The sequence below is a fragment of the Enhydra lutris genome, unplaced genomic scaffold (genome assembly GCF_002288905.1).
Source record: "Enhydra lutris kenyoni isolate GAN:26980312 unplaced genomic scaffold, ASM228890v2 scaffoldscaffold26, whole genome shotgun sequence".
NCBI classification, from domain to species: Eukaryota; Metazoa; Chordata; class Mammalia; order Carnivora; family Mustelidae; genus Enhydra; species Enhydra lutris.
Window position 1 is genome coordinate 18948136 of NW_019154110.1, and position 15249 is coordinate 18963384.

Sequence of the window (15249 nt, forward strand, 5' to 3'; positions counted from 1 at the left end):
TTTTAATAAATGGCAGGACATGGATTTGAAACTAATGGTCTAGCTCTCAAACACAATTTTAAGTGTGTGTGTATGTGTGTGTATATATAAAATTACATTCCTTTAATTATAGCAGTCATCGCACTACTAATTTCCAGTAGCCTACACATGTTTTAAATATATGGCTCTCTGTTTCACTTCTTTTCCTCCAATACTTAGTTAAGTATGTCACACATATTGCAGACATCATTGTTTACTACATTTTCCACTGCTACCGGCTCTGCTTTGGACAACACATCTTCTGAATAATGAGTCTCAGGGTGGCACTTATCTTCCCCTATTGTTCACTTGCAACCTAGCTGCAGCCATTTTGATCATTAAAATAGTAATAATAATAAAATAAAGGTCAATCAAATATTTCTACTTCTCTACTTAAAATCCCCCAAATGCGATCTACTGAAATTAAATTAAATATAAATATGTAGCATGGCTTATGAAATCCTGTGCAATCTGAGTCTGTAGCCTCTCTGACCTCAGGTGGAAATCCTATTCGTCTCCTCCAGTCAAACCAGTCCTTGAAACTGCTAGGTTCATCCTTTAATAGACTTTCTTTTAAATTATTTCTTTTCAGTGCTTCAGAATTCATTTTATTGCACCACACCCAATGCTCCATGCAATACGTGCCCTCCATAATACCCACCACCAGGCTCACCCAATCTCCCATTCCCCTTCCTTCCAAAACCCTCAGTTTGTTTCTCAGAGTCCACAGTCTCTCATGGTCTGTCTCCCTCTCCGATTTCCCCCAAATCACTTCTTTCCATCTCCCCATGTCCTCTGTGTTATTCCTTATGCTCCACAAATAAGCGAAACCATATGATAATTGACTCTCTCTGCTTGACTTATTTCACTCAGCATAATCTCTTCCAGTCCCATCCATGTTGATAGAAAAGCTGGATATTCATCCTTTCTGATGGAGGCATAATACTCCATAGTATATGGACCATATCTTCTTTATCCATTCATCTGTTGAAGGGCATCTTTGTTCTTTCCACAGTTTGATGACTGTGGCCATTGCTGCTATGAATATTGGAGTACCTATGGCCCCTCATTTCAGTACATCTGTATCTTTGGGGTAAATACCTAATAGTGCAATTGCAGGGTCATAGGGAAGCTCTATTTTTAATTTCTTAAAAAATCTCTACACTGTTTTCCAAAGTGGCTGCACCAACTTGCATTCCCACCAACAGTGTAACAGGGTTCCCCTTTCTCCACATCCTCTCCAACACTTGTTGTTTACTGTCTTGTTAATTTTGGCCATTCTAACTGCTGTAAGGTGGTATCTCAATGTGGTTTTAATTTGAATCTCCCTGATGGCTAGTGATGATGAACATTTTTTCATCTGTCTGCTAGCCATCTGTATGTCTTCTTTGGAAAAATGTCTGTTCATGTCTTCTGCCCATTTTTTGATGTGATTTTCTGTTTTGTGTGTGTTGAGTTTGAGGAGTTCTTTATAGATCTTGGATATCAGCCCTTTGTCTGTACTGTCATTTGCAAATTGAAAAATCCAGAATACAACAGCTCTCTTTACACCTTAAAGAACTAGAAATCAACAGCAAATTAAGCCAACCCCACACACAAGAAAGGAAAAAATCAAGATTAGAGCAGAGATCGAGATAGAAACTATTGATATAGTAGAATGCATCAACGAAACTAGAAGCTGGTTTTTTTTTAAAGAATCAATCAGCTTGATAAACCATTGGCCAAACTAATCCAAAAGAAAAGAGAGAGGACTCAAATTAATAAAATTATGAATGAAAGGGGAGAGATCACGACTAACATCAAGGAAATAGAAACCATCATCAGAAATTACTATCAACAGTTATATGCCAATAAATTAAGCAACCTAGACAGAATGGTTGCATACCTGGATACCTATAAACTTCTAAAACTGAATCAGGAAGAAATTGACAACCTGAATAGACCAATATCTAGTAACGAGATTGAAGCAGTGTCAAAAACCTCCCAAAAAACAAGAGCCCAGGACCTGATGGATTTCCTGGGGAATTCTACCAAACATTCAAAAATGAAATAATATCTATTCTCCTGAACTGTTTCAAAAAATTGAAGCAGAAGGAAAACTTCCAGACTCTTTCTATGAAGCCAGCATTACCCTGATCCCCAAACCAGGCAAGGACCCCACCAAAAAGGAGAATTTCAGACCAGTATCCCTGGTGAATATGGATGCCAAGATTCTCAACAAGATCCTAGCTAATAGAATCCAACTGTACATTAAAAAGATTATCCTCCATGACCAGGTGGGATTTATCGGTGGGATGCAGGGGTGGTTCAACATTCACAAATCAATCAATGTGATAGAACAAATCAATAAGAGAAAAGACAAGAACCACATGGTCCTCTCAATTGATGCAGAAAAAGCATTTGACAAGATACAGCATTTGTTCCTGATTAAAACGATTCAACGTATAGGGATAGAGGGAACATTCCTCAACTTCATAAAATCTATCTACAAAAAACCCACAGCAAATATCATCCTCAATGAGGAAAACCTGATAGCCTTCCCTCTGAGATCAGGAACACTACAACCCTCGCCTTTAATAGACTTTTGCATTAACTATTCTTTCTGCTTGATATATATTGATATATTTACCTTATGTAGATCTCAATTCAAACACCACTTCCTCAAAAAGCCTTCACTGACCACCCTGCCTAAAGCAACTGGCCAATCTCTTGTGGCCCCCACACCATCTCTACACTGTCTTCAGGTGACCACATCAAAAGTTAAAAATACACCTCTCTGCCTCTCTATGTTTTTACTGAAAACCTTTATTTCAAGCCTCAAATTAGAATATCCCTCTACTTACCAGATAGATCATCCTAGATATCTTACAGGTATTTATAAATCAACAAGTCTGCCTTACGTTCTTCTCTACATTATTTTGTTTGAGTGAAAAGCCAATATGCGTTTTGGAAGAGCAAACATATACACATAGCTTTTAAAAAAATATATTTGCACATTTTGCCTTTTTATTAAGGGAACAGAACCTTCTTGAAAACTGAAGAGATCGTTTATCCATATCTCTAAAGACTCAGCATTCCGTTTGCAAATTTTAATGACACTTGTGCCCAAACAGTTTTGGAGTACTTTGTCATAACATGCTAACAGCTTTTAAATTCAGCATAATGAAGTGCAAGGCATTCCCCTGTGAAAACAGTTTTAGAATAAATCTACAATATGATCAAAAAATCGTACCGAAGGATTGTGGTTAGGTTCATTGCAAAAAACAACAACAACAACAAATAATAATAATAATAATAAACCAAAAACAAATAAGCCAACACCACTCCTTATATTATTTTGGGGGCCATAAGAAGTTGTTATTTTAAAAGATGTAGAAATATGACTCATCTTTAGTCTTTCATGATGCCTATTAGGATATTAGAAAATTTGGTTATGGTCAAAATGTGTAGCAAATCTAAATGATGTGTTTTTGTCCTTTCCATCTGTGTGTTTAAAAAGGAGCAATTTATAATATAGTTCTCCATATAAAGATAAATTTAAAATTTTATAAAGATAAAAATTTCCATTTGGAAATAAGTAAAAGGAAAAGCAGTTGATTCTATCAAATACTGAATACCTGAATTAACTAAATAACATTTTCAGAGCATCTGTCAACTGTCCTAGCCTGGGAACACAAAAGTCAAGAGAAAAGGAAATCTCTTAACAATCCTGAAATCTAGAAAAGAAGCACATATCTAAACAGCGACTCCAACATTATGTGGTATTTTCTCTAATGATGATAACTAGACCATATATGGGGTTTGATTTTGCTTGGAGAAGATACTTAAAATTATCAAAGGTGATAATTGATCTGAGAATGAAAGAATGAGTTAGTATGGTTAGTGGAAAATCAAGAGAAATCATTTGAAGCAAAACATTTAGCAGTTGAAAAGGAGTGGAGACACTGGCTCATCCTGGCATAAACATGAAATTTTAAATGGTTTATTGTTGCTGGAAATGGAAATGGTAAAAAAAAAAAAAAGAAAGAAAAGAAAAGAAACTAAGCTGATACTAAATCATGGAGCCTTCTGGTCAGATGAAATGTTCTGTATTTGCTTTTTGGGAACTTAGGAATATTGGGAAACATTTAAGGAGAGATTGACACAATTGCATGAAGTGCTGAAACCACTTAACAAACTGGTGAAAATATAGATGGTTTGCTTCAAGGACAGGATGATTTAAGAATCAAGAACAAATAAAAATCAGAGATGGAAACAGTAAGAAGTTACCATAATATTCAAAGTTCAAATTCAAACAGATATACGCACCCGTGTGTTTACTATAGCATTATTTACAACGGCAACCTGAGTGTCTATTGATAGGTGAATGGATACAGAAGATTCAGTACACACACAGACACACACACAATGAAGTATTACACAGCCAAAACAAAGGTGAGACTGTGTCATTTTTTACAACATGGATGGACCTAGAGGCAATAATGCTAAGCGAAATAAGTCAGACTTAGAAAAACAAATACCATATGATTTCACTCATATGTTGAACCTAAAATAACAAATGAATAAACAAACAAACAAACAAAAAGCAGCAAGACTCAGAAATACAGAGAACAAATGGATGGTTGCCAGAAGGCAGGGGTGGAAGGATGGACAAATGGGTGAAGAGGAGTGGGAGGTACAGGCTTCCAATTATTGGAATGAGTAAGTCTTTTTAATAAAAGGCACAGCATAAGGAATACAGTCAATGGTATTGTGATAGCAACATTTGGGGCAGATGGTCGCCACCTTTGTGGTGAGCATCGTGTAATGTATAAACATGTAGACTATTCTGTACACCAGAAACTAATAGTACATGTATGGTAACTAACTGAAATTTAAATAATTAAAAAATAAAATAAAATAAGTAAAAAATTATGAAAAAGTTCAAATGAAGTTTGTGTGGAAATAAATGAAGACCACCCAATGTAAACATAGAAAATCTATTCAGTTTGTTGCAGCAAGAGATTTAGCCATTATCACTAACATCTGGCAGACACACAAAGATATAAAAGAAATTAATAATCTTTATAGTGTAAAAAAAAAAAACATGAAAAGCTTCAGGTATGCTCTAATTAGAAGTTGTTGGCATAGGAGTTGGAGGCAAGCTAGCAAGACGGAGCAGTCTATGTGATTAGATTGAAGAGCATGTTTGGCTTTCTCTCCTTAGTCCTGAGTTGGAAACTGGGGCAAACTTTAGTTGGCAAGTCTTTAATTTTCTTGGCTGATTGCTACAAGGTTTCCGTTCAGCTCCTTGGGCTGGTAACTGCAGAAGTTGTGGTCTGGCTATCTGGAGTGGTTGATGCAAAGATGTCAATCAGAGTCCCGTCATCAAATATGGTCTGTCTTTATTCTTTTTGTATATTTACCTTCTCAGATGGGTAGACATAAGAGTAGGCTGCATAATTACATAATTCGAGTACTGATCGTATATGCATTTGAGGAAGGACATCTAGGAGAACAGCAGGGAACAGGTTTGAAAGTAAGGATAGGTATTTATTGAATAATGCTACTTGCCAGGTGCTTGGCTGAGATACACTTTATGCTCATCTTTTAAACCCTTACCTCACATTTGAAGACAAGGATAATGGTTAAAGCAGGTTATTCCTAGCATAATAGGACTCCTAGAAGCAATGCAGAGATAAATAATTACTGATCATACATGTAGATCTAGCATTTTGAAAAATATTTTATTTGAAAATAAACTTCAACCATAATTTTCAGGTTCGGCCTTCTGGAAATTTAGTATTTTATAATCAGATCCAGGGTAACTTTAAAAGCGAACAAACAAAAACAAAAAAGACAGAGCTGAGGACAGTGAAAAGGAAGGAACGATGATAAAATTTATTTCCATTTTTTCCTTTTCATCTTTGGACTTTTCAATAGTAGAGCTTCAGGGGATATACAGTGCTTCATTCTTTGTAAAAGACCATTTCTCATTCTCTGAGCCCAAAGTAGCATTAGACTAAGCAAGAAAGAAAAATGAGCTAGCTGCCCTTTCCAACAACAGGCCGACCTGTCTGCACTGCATGAATAATTGTTCACAGTGTCAAGGGGACTTACACATTACATTGACTAAAGAAGAAACTTTCTGGATATGCTTACTAAGTGATCTTAGAAATGAATTAATCCAGATGAATTTTGAAGTAAACTTTGAAAGCAGTGAGTGTTTTTGTTTGTTTTTTAATATCATTCTTGTGATCATCAATTTCTGAATGTATAACTGAGCTCCTTCCCATGGCTTAGTCAAAACGTCAGCATGTTTACAGAGAACCTACCATATGCACAGTATTAAGGTCAAGATCCATAGAAATATAATGCAGAGTTCTTGCCCGTTAGGAGCTTAGAACATGAAGTAAGGGGTGCAGGTGGTTAGCTGGAGCCAGAATATATTTATGAAAAGGAATCATTAATAACGTAAGAATAAAAATATAAGAATAATATAGGAAAAGTATCAATTTACTATAGCAAACTGTTCTCAATATCTGATTACACTGGAAGACATAACATCAGACTTTGTGTTTGGCAAAGCACAGAAAGCATACTGAATTTTCTCTTCTAATATTTAATGGCATTATTATTATTGTTATTGCTATTGTTATTAGTCCAGAAGAGCCAAATATTTTTTGAAGAAAGATATGTATTCAATAATACTTCTTGGCCAATCATTGAATCTGACTCATTATTTACCTCTTTTATTGAATCCTTACCACAAGCCTAAAGAGTAGGTAATAACAGATAATTATTCAAATGAGAAAATGGGATCTTGAGAACACATTTCTCAAGTCTCTAAAACTGCTGGTTTCTCTGAAAGTCAGAGTTTTGCATGAGGGCCTAGAAGTTATGTCTTACTGGAAAGATATGTATTTAGAATATATTTGACCACAGATAAGTGTGACAAGAGGGGTGAGCCTAAAGAAGAGATTCCCCCCAACCCCATCCTGGAAAATATATACTAATTTTATTTATTTTTTTTCTTTTTCTTTTAATTCTGGAATTGAAAGTTGGAGCCAAAAAAAAAAATTGCTACCATTTTTGTAGTTGTTGATAAACAAAACAAAACAAAAACAATGGAACAGAGAAAATTCAAATCTAGAGAGCTAATTTATTAAACCAAATACAACACAGGAGTACGCCCTTGGTGTCAGGTACTACTCTACACACCAGGTATACCATAACCAACAGGGAGTGTCCCTGAGAAGCTTGTATTCTAGTAGGGAGACTGACCAATAAGCAGGTAAACAAGTAAAAATATGACTTAAGAATATGCAGTAAGGGGGGTGCCTGGGTGGCTCAGTTGGTTAAGCAACTGCCTTCAGCCCAGGTCATGATTCTGGAGTCCAGGGATCGAGTCCCCCATCAGGCTCCCTGCTTGGCAGGGAGTCTGCTTCTTCCGCTGACCTCACTCCTCTCATGCTCTCTCTCTCATTATCTCTCTCTCTCTCTCTCTCAAATAAATAAATAAAATCTTTAAAAAAAAAAAGAATATTCAGTAAGATACTTCAAGAGGTGAGGAAGAATATGCCTGGAGCACTTGTCAAACATACATGTTTATTAATTCAGGTTTACTGGTTCATACTTACATCAGTAAAACTCAACTTTTTTTTTTTTTTTTTGGTACAGTTCCACAAGGTTTGAGGAATGCAATCAGTTATATAATTACCCACATAATTATGATAGAAAGTCTTTCCACTACCTCCCAAGCTTACCCCATTCCCCTTGCAGTCAGCTTCCTTTATGTCACTCCCAGTCCCTGGCAACTGATGGTCCGATATCTGTTCCTATCCTTTGCATTTTCCAAAATATCAAATAAATGGAAACATTTAGTCTATAGTATTTTTTGAGTTCTGGCTTCATTCCTCGGGCTTTTGGACTTTTTTTATGTTGTAGGATATGTTAGTAGTTGGTTCTTTTTTATTGTTGAACACATTTTGCATTCCTCCAGCAGCATGTGAGAGTTCCAATTGTGTCACATCATTGCCAACACTTTGTATTGCCTGTTTCGTTTCATTTCATTTTTTAATCCCAGCCTTTCTAATAATGTGCATGAAATCTCATGGTGAATTTAATTTGCATTTCCCTAATGACTACTGATGTCGAACATTTTTTCCATGGGCTTATTTGCCATCTCTTTCTTGAGGGGAAGCATTTGCTCATACTTTTTGTCCATATGTTCTTAAGTTGTTTTTCCTCTCATCATTAATTTTAGGAGTTCTTTGTGTATTCTTTATATAGCTTATTTATATTATAAAATAATTGTATATTATAAATATATTTAGACATATAATTCTTTATACTTTATATATTCGTTAAGAAGTGCTTTTTCAAATGTTTTGAAAACATTTTCTTTCATTTGTGCCTTACCTTTTTATTTTAAACATCTTTTAAAGATCTTTTTCTTAATTTTGATAAAGTTCAACACTGCTCTTTAAATTTTACATTTTATATTTATTTCCTGTCAAAATGAAGAAAAAAAACCCCATAAACTCTGCCTGACCCAAAGATTCTCTACATATTATCTTTTAGATGCCATTAATAGTAAGATTTACATTTTGTTCTATAATTTAATATCAGGTAATTTTTGTGTTTGCTGAGTAGAGCAAGATAGGTCAAAAGTTTGTCTTTTTATTTATTTGTCTTTTTTCCTTTAAAAAATTTTAGACTGTCTAACTGTTCTAACAGTTTATGGTGAAAAAAATTATTTTCCACTGAATCATCTTAGAATCTTTATTGAAATCGACTAATCATATAACTGGATTTCCTGAATCCTACTGTTTTTCATTGATCTGTATGTCTATATAACATGTCAAAACATAATTTTTGATCAAATGCTCCAAGATTACATGCAAAAAATGAATCTCTTGGTGAAGTCAGCAATCTTGGATGTCCATCCCACTTAATTTTAGGCAAGTGGCAAAACTGAGTAGATATTCCTGAATTTCTTTAAAAAATGCATAAAATAAATGCATAAAAATAATTTAAACCTATGTAGAGAGAGAAACTTTAAAACAAAATAAAAAAATAAAAATAGACCTAGAGGATGTAACCTAGATGAATATTATCCTAAGAAATAGAATAAACATATTCCTCTATAGTCAACAAAATTAACAATATTAAGGAATATAATATTTCCCTCAGGAAGGAATTATGAGAAATATATAAAGGAATTTAAGAAAAGAGAGGATAAAACATACTTGGAATGTGAACTAGCAGTGATTAAAAAAAGAAATAAAAATATTTGGTTATCTGATTAAGGACTTGTCTCTGGAATACATAAAGCATTCTCACAACTCAATAATAAGAAAACAAATAACCCAATAAAGATGGATAAAAATTTGAAAAGCCACTTCATCAAAAAAGATATGCAGATGGCCAATAATCAAATGAATTATGCTCAACATTATTAGTCATTAGGGAAATGCAAATTAATACTAAAATGATATACATACTGATTAGAAAGGCTATAATTTAGAACGCTGATCATACGAAGTGTTGGGGTGTAAGCAGTTACTAAGTTTCATACACTGCTGTTGGGAATGTAAAATGGTAGTTTGTCAGTTTCTTAAAAAATTAAGACATGGGACGCCTGGGTGGCTCAGTTGGTTAAGCGGCTGCCTTCGGCTCAGGTCATGATCCCAGCGTCCTGGGATCGAGTCCCACATCGGGCTCCTTGCTTGGCAGGGAGCCTGCTTCTCCCTCTGCCTCTACCTGCCACTCTGTCTGCCTGTGCTCGCTCTTGCTTCTCTCTCTATGTCAAATAAATAAATAAAATATTAAAAAAAAAATTAAGACATACACTTACCACATGACACAACCATCCCACTCATTGGTATTTACCCAAGATAAATGAAAGTGTATTCCATACACAGACAAACAGAAATGCTTAGAGAAGCTTTACCTGAGACAGCAAAACAAAACAAAACAAAACAAAACAAACAAACAAACAAACAAAAACAAACTGTAATAACCTCAATGCCCATGAACAAGTGAATGGAAAAACAAGCTCTGGTATTTACAAATGAATGAAATCCTTTTCAGAAATAAGGCATGAATCACTGATGGATACTACATCATGGATGAATCCTGAAATAATTATGTTGAGACAGAGAAGCCAACCAAATAAAGTACGTGCTGTATGATTCATTAACATAAAATGCAAGAATATGCCAACTAACCTATCATGACAGAAAGTAGGACATTTGCTGCCTGTAGAAGGAGGAAAGACTGGCAGAAATGGGTGGGGGCAAAGAATGACAGTCACGAGGAACTTTCTAGGGGAGTTGCATGCATTTATCATGTTGATTATGGTGGTGGTTTCATGGGGGGGGTACATATGTTAGTCTTGTCAAACTATACATTTTACATATGTGCAATATATCGTATGCCACTTATACCCTAATAAACCAGTAACAAGTAACCTCAAACTGACATGGGTACACATGACAGGCACACACTAACATATTCAAAAAGACTAACTTAAAAGGAGAAACTTCAATGTGAAAGTATAAGCCTAAAAGGATAGGAAATCTAGTCGAAAACAAATGATAAAGAGGATGAGTAAGTAGCTCACAGAAAATACATTCCAGATGGCTAATATATTTTTACAAATAGATTCTCAGAGTTACTAATAATCAGAGAGATGCAGTTTGATACATTACTCATCAGAGTAGCAAAAATTGAGGTAAAAAATAATGGCTAGTGATAATAAGGATATAGGCAAAGAGGACCCCGGCATGCTGGTGGGGTTTTAACAATTTGGGAAAGCTGTTTGTAATGGTTATGGGGATTACAATGTTATTTGTACAATTAATTACAAAACCAGCATCCCAAACAGCCCAGAAAAGTTATTTTACCTTTCACAGGAAAAAAAAAAAAAAACTACCTTGAAGCTTTAGAGCAACATGTTTTCTGTTAGCAAAGACCAGAAACAGCTTAGGGATTCATGAAAAGAGGAATGAAAAGCAAAGTGTGACACATCCCTGTGGTAGAAATAGTCCACATTGGTCAGGAAGAAAAAAAAGAGAGAGAGAAAGAGAGATTAATCTCCCCCCAAAACATAATATTCAGCAGAAAAATTAAAGTTTTCTAAAAGTAATTTATAACAATATATCATTCACATAAATGTTATAAAAATAAATAAAAGGACCGGGTGTGTGTGTACATGCCCATGTGTGCAATTTTGGGTGGAGCAGGGCTGGACACAGAGGGTAATGGGATCTTTGCTTTAGAAGGCTGGCAATTGATTCTGTACGGAGTGAACCAAGACACAACAGAGAATGAGACCGAAATTTCATGGAGCTCTCCTTCAAATGAAAGGAAACGAATGTGTATTGGATGTTTCCAAGGGAGGGTGCCTGGCTGATTCTGTTGGAAGAGTATGAGACTTGATCTCTGGGTTGTGAGTTTGAGCCCCATGTTGGGTGTAGAGATTACTAAAAAATAAAATAAACTTAAAAAAATAAATAAAATGTGGGAATTAAAAAAAAAAAACTCACATGCTCATAAAGCCATACAGTGTTTTTCAGGGATCTTTTTCTCTCTCCCTTCCTCCTTCCCTCCCTCCCTCTTTCCGTTAAGTGTCAGTTCTGCTCATCCAAGAGGCATAAACCAAGAAGGAATTAAAGTTATACAGGGTTTATTGGTGAGATGTCTATGAAAATTATGAGAGGGTTAAGCAGGAGTCTTCATTCAAGGGAGGGCTGCAGACTGTGACACAATTCTATTTCTGTAAAAGGTGAGGGGGATTAAAAAAATGGTTTAAGAAGTTTCTCAGACCACAGGCAGTTGACCAGTCACCAAGCCAAAGTTGCTGCATTTAGACCAATCCCATACCACGTGAGAATGGCCGAGGTTTAATAGCCCTCTGTGTTCCGTCAGTAGATGGAAAAAGCCTGGGGGAATGTGTCCAGGGATGAATGTTACGATGGTGGCAGCTGTGTTCCCTCCACTAGGTTCTCCTGAACAAAGACCTCGGTGATGCATTTCCACAGCCACCACTAGGGAGAGTAATATGAAGGACATAATTTAAATACATAGATACCTAAAGAATCTAAAAAATAAATGTGTTCACACAGAGAGAAAACAATAGCAGAGTTCCATAAACCAAAGAGCATAAACTTGCTCCCACTTTATGAACCTCAGCTCTACTCAAAAATAGCGCTGGAATTTGTTTAAAAATTTTCTGTTACATCACTTTGTGACAATGAAGACATTCAAAACAGAAATGTATAATATACAAAAATAAGTATCATCGAAACTTCGTGATGGAGTTAATAGCAAAGTCCTTTGTGAGAGCTCACGTATCTCCCCAAATCCTGAGGAGAGCACGTGAAGGTGTACTTATGTGGGTCAAGACCTAAGACTGAAGCACAGTATTTGGGCTTGAATTATATAAAGAGGTTGAAACACTTGTTTTGTTTTGTGCAGGTAAAGACCTCTTTACATCTCTCAATATCATCAGTGTTTCTCTTACTGGCCTGTAAGAGGTTTGTATTTCATAAACCTGGTATGGTCTGGTTAGGTTCTATAATACATGGCTACGTGCTTAGGAGTTTAATCAAGAACTGGGATGGAGACCAGATGAAGATGCCAAACGGATCCATTAGGTTTGCTTCTGTCTCAGGAGACGAACCTCCATGATTGGATGAACAGAACAGGAAACCAGTTAAGAATCTATAGACAAAATTCTGTCATGAGTTGGGGCACAAGCCTCAGCTTTCTAGACAGCCCCACTTTCTGCTTACAGATCCATTGTAATTATGGATAGAATTTCCTTTCTGTCTCAAAGTGTTTTGCTTTGAAGAACAAATTACATACTTCCCCTACGTCTTCATTCTATTAGAACTGCTTGGCATGTAATTAGAAATGGGAAGTTCTCTTTTGTGCCATTTACTGGTCTAGGGGTCCTACATCCATTTGTTTTTCCCGCCTACTTTTAGGCAATGCTGTGAGTGAACATGAACTTTTATACTCCCCAGATTTCCTAAGTCAAAATAAGTGCTAGTATTGCTGAGGGAAATGATTATCTTTCACATATATCTCAAATATATCCGAAACCAATCTGAATGTATTACCGTCCAGGAGAACTGTCTTTGCAGAAAAAATCAGAAAGCTAATCTTGGTAAACTATTTGGGAAAGCACATTCAAGGACAGGCTGATTATAGAAACAAAAGTAATAGAGCACAAGACTCTAGTCTTGATGGAACCCTTGTTTGTCACAGACAACACTAAGAGAAAGGAAGGAGGAGGATAGGAAACACCCTACCCTCCCTCTCCATTTTTCCTACTTGTTAATGGTGACTTCCACTAGCTGAACCCAAGTGGAAGCCAACTTGTGAACGGGTCCTACTGATGTGTTCTACAGTATTTAATGAATGCCCTTTTGCACAAAGCAAGGCAGAGAAGGATGTAGAAGGTTGCTGAGAGACATAGGTGAGAAATGGAGAACAGGACAATCATTGTGCAACTCCATGCACTTCATTTTTTATAATAACCAATGATTACAATTTGGTAACTATAATTATATAGTGATAATCTTAACATCACTACATAATTATTAAATTACTAGAGAGCTATATCTCCTTTTGCCAAAAAATGTCAAATTTAGTTTGAAATAATATGGATTTGAAATTAAAAAGAGAAATTATTCTGGAATAATTTAGACTAAAAAAAAACAATTTTTATGTTAACTGCATGCAGTAAGGATTAACAAGTGCTTACTCTTTGGTGTAACACTGCCCTAAATGCTTTGTATATTATAATCTTGTTATATATTATTCCTTGTAAAAGAACTATGGGATTAGTCCACTTATCTTAATCTTTCTTTGAATGAGAAAAGTGAGTCACAGATCGGTTATAGTAATTTGCCTAAACTCTCAAGGCTCGTGAAATCTAACTTGGCGGTCTGGCTTCAGAGTTACATTCTGTATCATTAAACAAACTAAAATGGGGAAAGCAAATAGCGCTGATGGAGAAATGACTTGTCTTAGTGGTGTGAATGATATGACAGACGGTATCCAACTACAACAGTTCCACGTATGATTTTTCCACCTTACAACCGTGCAAAAGCGATATGCATTCTATAGAAACCTTGATTTGAATTTTGAATTTTGATATTTTTCCAGACTTATGACATACAGTATAATACTCTCATGTAGGGCAACAAATTGCAGCTCCCAGGGATCCACGGCATCACGAGTAAACAGCAGATGACTTAAACAACCATTCGGTACCCTAAACATGCCAGTACAGTGTTCAATAACTTACCTGAGACAGTCAACATTTTAATATAAAGTAGGGTTTGTGTCAGAGGCTTCTGCCCAACTGTGGGCTAATGTAAATCCATTTGGCATGTTTAGGGCAGCCTTGGCTAAGCTGTGATGTTTGGCAAGTAATCTGTATTAAATCTATTTTGACTTACCATGGTTTTTTTTTTTTTTTTTAAGATTTTATTTATTTATTTGGCAGACAGAGATCAGAAGTAGGCAGAGAGGCAGGCAGAGAGAGAGGGGGAAGCAGGCTCCCTGCTGAGCAGAGAGCCCGATGCGGGGCTCGATCTCAGGACCCTGGGATCATGACCTGAGCCGAAGGCAGAGGCTTTAACCCACTGAGCCACCCAAGCGCCCGGAGACTTACCATGTTTTAAACTTAGAATTGAGACTTAACCCCGAAAAAAGTTGAGGAAAATCTGAATATATTTTTAACAGAAAAATAGTTAAAATATATGTCCCAATGCATTTTCTCCACATAAACTTTTCTTTCCTTCCCTAAAATCCTTTCCTCTTCTGAGGTTAAGTCTTCAGGCTTCTCAACCACAGTGATGGACATATTAGTGAAACAAAGGATCTATAGTTTAGAACTGAAGAATAGATTCTGAGAGACATATTAACTCAACCAAAAGGGGTAACACATACAGCTTTGCACAGGGTTATGGGATGGTTGCATAGGAGCAGACTCTGAGAGCACGAGAAAACGGTAAGTGAATACCTACTTGGAACAGTCAAGGTTACCAGGGAATAAATTTGCAGTTTAATATCCCAAATCATTTTCAAAGTAAATTTCTCAGTGTACTGCTCTGCACCCCTCACCCCCAGGGTAAATATTTATAGATTCGTATAGATCAATTATCTATGCTTAATTCTGTGTCCAGGAAATGTATGTCTAAACCCAAAGAGCATTTTCAGCGTAATGCCATG